Consider the following 8,253-nt stretch of genomic DNA (forward strand, 5'->3'; position numbering starts at 1 on the left):
TTCAGGTGACAGCCGCCTCTCGCACAAATGATAATAACTGGGCAAGCAAAATAATGAACGAAACAAGTTGGCAAATAGAAGGCAAAGAAACGCCATAGAAAGTCACAGGCAAATGGTCAGTGAATATATATGCATAAGCTGCCAAAAAAGCCAGTTTATTAAACTGGTGTTTTTAATATGTTTGCCACCACAGTGCGTATGAGTAATTTACATATACGCGTACATTATTCATACGCAGCGTTGATATGTTTGCCACCACAGTGCGTATGAGTAATTTACATATACGCGCGCATTACTCATACGCAGCGTTGATAATAAAACACCTGATCAGAGATCGATGTACCTTATTCATTTAAAACATCTAGTATAACAATTAAAAATTTATTAACAGTCACGGCGCCTGTTGATTTTTCAGTTTTTCCATTCGTGTATTTCGGTTTTGCATGAAGTGACTAAAATAGCTTTTTCTTTTCGTGCGCGAAATATATAAATATGTTCCACGGCTTAACGCCATTTTTATGCACTCTCCTGCAGGACTCGCTTCCTTTTTCTCCGCCTAATCCTTTGCACCTCGCTTCCTTTCGCTGCCCCACGTGTGTTGGCTTTTTTTATACTTTTTCGGCTTTATCGCGTCGTGTGTTTTCTCTGTTTGTGTCATGCAGTTGACGTGCGCTTATTTTCTATTCCGCTCCATATGTCACACTCACACATGTACAGACAAGGAGAAAGCGAAGAGAAATGCAGAAGCGGCGGTGCTTTTGTTGTGCATCGTTTCAATTTTTCGTGTTCACTTCTTTCTTCTGCTTTTTACTGCCTTCGTTCCTTTTTTTTTTTGTTTTTTGTTTGCCTTTATAAGTATACTCTTAAAAAAATATGAACGCATAAAATCAAATTAGAAACCTTTTTAAAAATTTTTGTGTGGGAAATTCACATTTATAAATTAATGTGTGCAATGTGCTATTTTTAATATTGAAAGTCCTAAGAAACTGAAGTAAATTTTAAGCATATACTCTGTTTAAAATAACTATTTATTTTTAGTTATAAAATCAACTGTAGGATTAGAAAAAAATTATTCTAGCAGTTAGAGTATTTCATTTCGTACATTCATAAATCTTTATTTGTAGCGTTTTTGGTCGCTGAGTGTGTGTGTTAGTTGCATATGTGTGGAGTGCATCTGTGTGTGCGACTGGGTCTGGAATTTTGTTGTATAAATTGCGTTGGGAATAAGAATTGAGTTCTAAAGAGATTTAATGGCACGTTCTGTCCCACTCCTTCGTTCTTTCTCTCACACACTCACACACTTAATATAACCATCTCTCTCTGTCTTTCATTTTCATTCTCTATCAGTTGGCTGTGAACATCTTACTTGACTTCTGCTTCCTTTTCAACGCAAATGGGTCTAAACAATGTGTGCTTATACAAAGCATTTTGGATTTGTCAATTTTGCATTCGCATCCTCAGAGTTTGTAGAAAAAAGAGTTGGGAGGAAGAGTGGGCGGGGCCATGGGTCAGGGGATTTGAAAGCATTCAACTCTGGTCAAATCACTCGAGTCCGCATTGCCGTGTTCTATTAATACTCTTTGTTTGCAAGTCGCTCGTAATCTTTTTGTAATAATTAGTATCAGGTGTCCAGAAACCTATTTACTATCAATTATTCAGTGTATATTTTTGACTAAGATGTGATTAACTGCTGCTTGACACTGGCTGGACATAGAAAATGTATTTTCAATGATATGATTTCCTTGAAAATCCGTTGGAAACCACGAAAGTGGTTGTCAAGTCTACAACAGACCAAATGCTTTGTTGTGTGCTCCCCATAATCTGAAACCAAATCGTACTAAGAACATTCCCCCATATTCCATGTGCAGCGTTCGATAGGGACTCTTTAAAACATTTTTTCCGCTCAAAATGCGTTCAACGAACTCTCCGTTGCGACGATAGGGTTAAGGGGCGGGCAAAGGGGCGTGGCCGGGGTTGGTTAAAATCGCCTGCAGTTTTTCGAAAGCCTGGTAATATGAAAATTGCACTGGCTGTTAACCCTATTTGCAGTTGCTTTTGTGCCATAAACGCAGTCTTCCTCACCCCTTATTTTTATACGCTTCTAGCCACTACGCCCCTCCTGCTTCTGCTCCTGCTCCCGCTGCTGTTGTTGTTGTTGCTTATGCTGATTTCGTATCATCAGAGATTTCAGCTTGATGGCCTGTCAGGCTCCTGGCTTTGAAATGCTAGCTGGCAGAGCGTAAAGGAGCGAGAGAAAGCTATTTGTGCACTACAAAAACTGAACATAATAGTTTTGTACCCACCTTTGCGCAACAATAGTCCAAACAATAGAGTCCACAATCGGGGATTTACTGACTTAACTTTTATTCTGGTACATTTTAAATGCACTACTCCTTGTTTGGTACACACATATTAGCATTGGTAGTTTATAAAAATACGGCACAAAAAATCAATAAGAGAGCATTTTTGCGAGTGCAGTCAATGGGGGCAAAAAGCGTAGCATACTTTTCAGCGCTGCCTGATTATATGAAGCAGAGCCTCCCTGGCGGGCACTGAAAGGGGTGATGGGGTGATGGGGGGAGCATGGAGTGCCGAGAGTGTTGCAGCAAGTGTGGAAGAATGTGGTGCAGCTGAGGGGGGTTGTGGGGCGTTTTGGTGGATCGCACGGGAGGAGCTGCATCTGCTAGCCAAGCACAAAAACTGGGCCCCCAACAGATAACAGAAGACCAGTGGCATGGGCGGGGTGAGGAGTGGGGAGTGAGGGGGGCTGCTACGGAGGAGGCACACATGCGTGCATCCCCATCCACAGCAACACTCCTCCTTCGGCCAACCAGCTCTCGTATTATCTTTGGCCAGCGGCGTGTAAATCATTTTGTATGCATTAAATCGTCTTCCACCTGTTAGGTTCCCCTGTCCCTGCGCACCCCTTACCCTTCCCCTCCCCATCGCCCTCCCCCAACCCACGCCCTTGAGCCAACTCATTTATATACATGGATTCCTGTTCTTACATATTTTTTGCACACACATTTTTGTGTACATATTTAGAGCTCTCATCTCTGGTTAGTTTTTAACCAAACCAAATTAGTTACGCAACGGTGCCACAAAAGGCGAATTTTCGCTAATTTACCGAGCTGCATAATAAAACCCCTCAAGAAATGACAGAAACAGAAAGTTTGTAGAGAACTTGGGGTATTCTAAACGCATACGATTTTCAGAGCCGTTTCATAAAAAACATCCATAAGAAGAGTGATGTATACATGTGACTTGTGACGTAGAGATAATCACCTACGAAAATTTTTAAACCATTTCTAGGAAAATAAAATTCTGAGTTTCAGCCCAGACGACCCCAGATGACAATGTTACCCGGAAACCCCTGGCTGCGGACTTTCCACTACTTCCGGTGGAAATAAAAGATTTTCACACACAAACGCACTCGCACGGACACTTTAATAAAGACAAATGCCAAATTGCCAGTGGCAACATTTTGACCTGAACTTTTTAGGGGCAAGGGGAAAAATGCCAGAGGAAAACTTCCAGCGTTGGCAAGTTTATTAATGTTTGACCCAAGGATCCTGAAGAAAAACCCCGAAAAAGCATTTGCGGTGTGCGTGTGTCAACTGCTTTTTCTAATTTGTCTCCAAGGAAATCATCGCTGGGTTTGGGCCACTTTTTTTATTGGGTTTGTTTTGAATATGCTCACATTTTATGGCCCGGAAATTTTCACCAGCTAAAATCATTATAATTTCCAGCGAAATTTGTTGGAAAAGTTGGAAATTAATTAGGTGAAAGGAAAAGCAGGAGGAGAACACTTATTCCGTGTCGCTGAATATAGGATCCATTTGTTCTGATTGCGATGTTTTCAACAACTTTTGTGTTTGCTGATTTAGCAAAGCGAAATTGCTAGTGATGCTACCCAGTATTTAAAGGGTATAAATGTAGTGGTACTGTTAAAATTTATTAAAACCAAATTATATTGCCATTTGACAATTAAATATATCAGCATATCCAGCTGTTTCATCACTACTGAAATGAAACAATTCAACTAATATTCTACCAGACTTTTTCCAGGAACCGTTCCCTGTTCTTTTGCTCAGTGTATCGTGTCTGTGTAAGTTGAATCAATTTAAATTCATGTCCGTGTGTGAGTGCTCCGCCTTTTGTGTGAGTGAGTGAGGCCAGCTTTCATATGCATATTTTATGTTTGGCAGTTTATTTATGGGAAAACGTTTATACAACCGCTGGACAGTGGCAGAGCCACGCCCCCTGTGACCCGGCATCCGCCCCAGGAAACGCTAAACAAAGGGACATGGGTATAGTGACACTTTTGGCCTTTAAAACACTTGACCGTTGCTTTTCCTGTCACAATTTGGCAAGTGATTTTGATGGTAAACTTGTAGGGGAAGAAATGGGGAAATGACACAACAGAATTTTGTGAACAGAGACTGGTAAAAGTTATTTTGTGTGCTTGCACATATGTACCTCGCTGAGTTAACTCTTACAAGTATAAATACAACAAAATATAATAGGTTATTAGGAATAAAATAACAATATAAGCTTCTCAATATATTTTTGCCAGTCTTCATTCTGTTTCCCTTTCGCTGTGGACACGAATCATTTCATCAAGTGAAGTTCGCTTTCCACACGTCAAGTTAGAACATCAGGCCCCCTGGAGTGCCCACCCTTAGCGATAAACCCCTTTTCGTGTGGCGTGTTGAGTGCCTAATAAAATCATAAAATAGCAGGTGTTTAGCGCGCCACAAAACGCCCAAAAAGACAACCCAGAACATGGCTCGCAAGCAGACTAAGGAGGAGCAGGAGGCGGGCAAGAGGTCCTCTATGTGATGGCCGCCCAGCGTCAAATTTTATAATATTAATAACCCTTTTTATAAATGAAATTTTGTGGCAGCAAACATTCCGCTTGTCATTTTGCCAAGGCGAAAACGAATGACACAAGTACATCACACAGGCAGGCGCCCAGACTAATCCCCCCTAATATATACATATATATAAATGTATACATATATGCATAGGGCTCTATCAATACAAAGAGTCTGTACCCCGATACCCTTTATTAAATATGTTATTAGTTGAAGTTGAAGTTTGAAAATAAACCCCACATTTTTTTATTGCTATCAAAACTAACCAGAATTTATTGTCTTTTTGAAGTTCACTACGAATTTCTGTTGTACTTTTGAAGTAAGCTTAGACGTGTTTGCAGGGGGTTTGCCATTCGATCTGAGTACTTCTCCTCGCCTTCGTCCGCTGGTTGTTAGTTAGTTAGTTAGTTAGTTACCCTCTGATCCGCAGATCCCCCTACGCCACTTTTTTTTACCACCCTTTTTCCTCTTTTGACAGGACGTTTTTGGCGCTTTGATTCGAAGCGCTGCGGTGGAGGGAAGTGCAAGGGGAAAACCTGAAAGCCTATGAAAAATGATGTGTATCAGGTTGGAAGAGAGGGTGCACGGGGGTGGCAGTGGGAGGGTGGGAGGTGCCTGGCACCGTTTCTCATGTCGAGTGGCTAGCATGGTAGTATTAGTGAGTATCTATGTGTGGCATGTCATACATTTTTCGTTCGTTTGTTAATTGAAAAATGTTGCCTACACGAGGGAGTGGGATTGGGTTTTGGGGTTTGGGCATGAAGCGGGCGATATGCCGGGGCACACATCATCAAAACTTGTCAAAGTCACACACCGACCCCTGACCCCTGGCCCCCTGCCACCATGCCACCATGCCCTCCGTCTGCCCACCACCCGAGCCATGTGCCGAAAACATGTCTTGGAAATTATAATTTATAGCTTGTCGCTGGCCTCCTTTGTAGCCGCTTTCAGTCGGCTTTTATTTTTATGAGGCACAATACTCTAACAAAAAATAATAAAGGCACAGGAAGTAAGCTTAGCCACACAAGTTGGAGCACACAAAAAACTAATTCAATTTGCACCGCGTGCAAGTAAGTAAGTGAAATGTAGTGCCTTTTGTTGCTATATTTTAAGTCACTTTTCATTTAAAATCGCTGTTGTAGAGCATCAGAAGGCTGCCACCTGCCAGTTAGCCATTCTTCTACTTAAGACATAGCCGGAAATTGAAAATTTGCATAGGTGCTCACTATTTGTGTGTGTGTTGCTATATTTACATGGATTTATTATATGTATATACACTCCAGCATGCAGGTTAATTAATTAGAAATATGCAGCTCAGCAGATTGCCTGGCACAAGAACAAAACCGCAGCATCCTTGAAGCGTCCTTCCTTTCCACCTCGGCCCCCTCTCATCCCCTCACAGCCTCTCACTTTTCCCCACTTTCCGGCATTTTAAAAACTGCAGGCTGCATGTCACTAATATCTCTGCCAGCGTTAGAGCGAGACGACCTAAACTACACTTAGAGAAGTATTTCAATCATAGAGCAATAATGATCGAATATATTTTTTCATAGCTTGGCCAAAAAGGGTCATATAGGTAAAAGAAAAACTGGTTTTAGGAGCTCATTAACACTGCTAACGATCCCTATAAATTTTGAACGGATTTTGGGAAATTAATTTTTTGATAAATTGTTGCATTTTTTGTAAGGGGTACCATCATCAAAATTTGCGAAAAATTAGCATTTCAATGTATGTACATGAATCGATAGGGAATTTCGTTACGAATTCAACGAGGTATGACATTCTAGTTTTGGACCATTATTTTGAATGCTATCGAAGAAATACTGATTATTTTGTACCAAAAAGTACAAAAATGAAAATCGCATATTTTCGAATGGGTCACTTCCATAACTTGGCCAAAAAAGGTGGCATGGCCAAAATGAAGACTGTTTTGTGTTGCTAATAAACATGGCTAACTATCCACATCCCAGTTTTTTTGATTTTGGGGAAAAAAAAATTTTTCAAATTTTTGCATTTTTGATAAGGGGTACCATCATCAAAATTTGCGAAAAATGGCCAAAAATTAGCATTTCAATGTATGTACATGGATCGATAGGGAATTTTGCTACGAATTCAACGAGGTATGACATTCCACTTTTGGACCATTATTTTTAATGCTATCGAAGAAATACTGATTATTTTATACCAAAAAGTACAAAAATGAAAATCGCATACTTTCGAATGGGACACTTTCCATAACTTGGGCAAAAAAGGTGGCAGGGCCAAAATGAAGACTGTTTTATGTTGGTGATGAACATGGCTAAATATCCACATCCCAATTTTTTAGATTTTGGAAAACATCATTAAAATTTGCAATAAATGGCCAAAAAAAAATAGATTTTAAATTTTTGGACACAGTTCGATTGGAAATTTCAATACGAGCAAAACACAAAAACATTTTTGAACGGAAAATTGCGAAAAGTTTTTCTTTATAGCTAAACATATTTGTTCGATGATCTTTACAAAAACCTAGTTAAAACACAATAACTAAATGATTGGATTTTTTGCACAACGCTTTTTCAAAACGAATTTAAACCTGGTTTTTAAGTGAACTCCATTTTTTGTAGTGTTTGCTCCGTTTCCTTGCCGTATTTGTGTGTGTGGCCTGGAAATTAATTAGCAACGGAAATTGCGCTAATAAACTAACAAATTTACGAGCTACATTCACGCCAGTCCAGCCCCCACCCGCAAACGGCCCCCCTGATGCTGCCAATGCCGATGGCTTTCCTTTTGGCTTTCCCCATTGCCGTGGCGCTTTCCACCGCTGGCAAGCGGAAACACTGAAGTGGCCATCATTAGGATAGAGGCAACGAAAAAGGGGAAACGAAACGAAAACAGAAAAGTAAAGGGGACCAAACAGTGAAAAAGTTTTGCAAAATATGGAATTTGTTAATACGCTGCAATCGAGGGGCTTAGCTTACTTCAATTTGTCTACAATTAAAAAGTGCAGAGCTCATAAAACTTATCAAAGAAATGCGAACGCAAAACAAACGCATTAAAAATAAATGAAGCCAGCTTTGAATGCACATACACATGTGTGCATCGTTATGTCACCAAAATACATATCACATATGCAGTTTAAAACACTGCGGAGGCAAATAAATAGCTCGCCCACAAACACGGAAATCAAATAATTTAAATCGCATTTCCGCTTTGTTGCCACAAACAGCCGTGGTTCAAAAACTGATCAAAAACAGCGCAAACAATCAAGTGCACATGAAACTATTTATACGTCTGCATACGTACAGATACAGATATACACATGCGTTTAAGATAATAGCAGTATTAACATTATTAAGAACAATTTAAATAAATATAAACTAATGATGTACAAAGT

This window comes from Drosophila teissieri, chromosome X, assembly GCF_016746235.2.
Source record: "Drosophila teissieri strain GT53w chromosome X, Prin_Dtei_1.1, whole genome shotgun sequence".
In the NCBI taxonomy this organism is placed as follows: domain Eukaryota; kingdom Metazoa; phylum Arthropoda; class Insecta; order Diptera; family Drosophilidae; genus Drosophila; species Drosophila teissieri.